This window comes from Penaeus monodon, chromosome 24, assembly GCF_015228065.2.
Source record: "Penaeus monodon isolate SGIC_2016 chromosome 24, NSTDA_Pmon_1, whole genome shotgun sequence".
NCBI classification, from domain to species: domain Eukaryota; kingdom Metazoa; phylum Arthropoda; class Malacostraca; order Decapoda; family Penaeidae; genus Penaeus; species Penaeus monodon.
This window is the reverse complement of record NC_051409.1, coordinates 9099823-9100223: the sequence shown is the minus strand read 5'-3', so window position 1 is coordinate 9100223 and position 401 is coordinate 9099823.

Sequence of the window (401 nt, the reverse complement as noted above, 5' to 3'; positions counted from 1 at the left end):
ATAGTACAAAGCCTAACTAGTTTGTGCACCTTTGAAATCCTGTTCTGTGTCTACTGCATCAAAGGTTTTCTCGCGGTGACTACGTGTCTCGCATTGCAAAAGGATTCACTTTTTGCTCTCCTAGAGTAAGGTTTGCGTGCGTTCGTATTGGGCTCCTGTTGAGAGGACGTTTTTCAAAAGACCAAATTCTCTGGCAGCAGAATCTCGGGTTTCTGAATACACTACTTTGTGTCTTCATTACAACGTGTATTTGCATCATTCATGCTTTAATCTGATTTTAATATCGACTGGTATTGAATTTCTTGGCATTACTTCTGGGACCAATGCCTCTCGTGTCTCCGTAAACCGACACGGCGCACATACATACTTACAGATGTATGTAGTAAGAGGTAAGTAGAAAT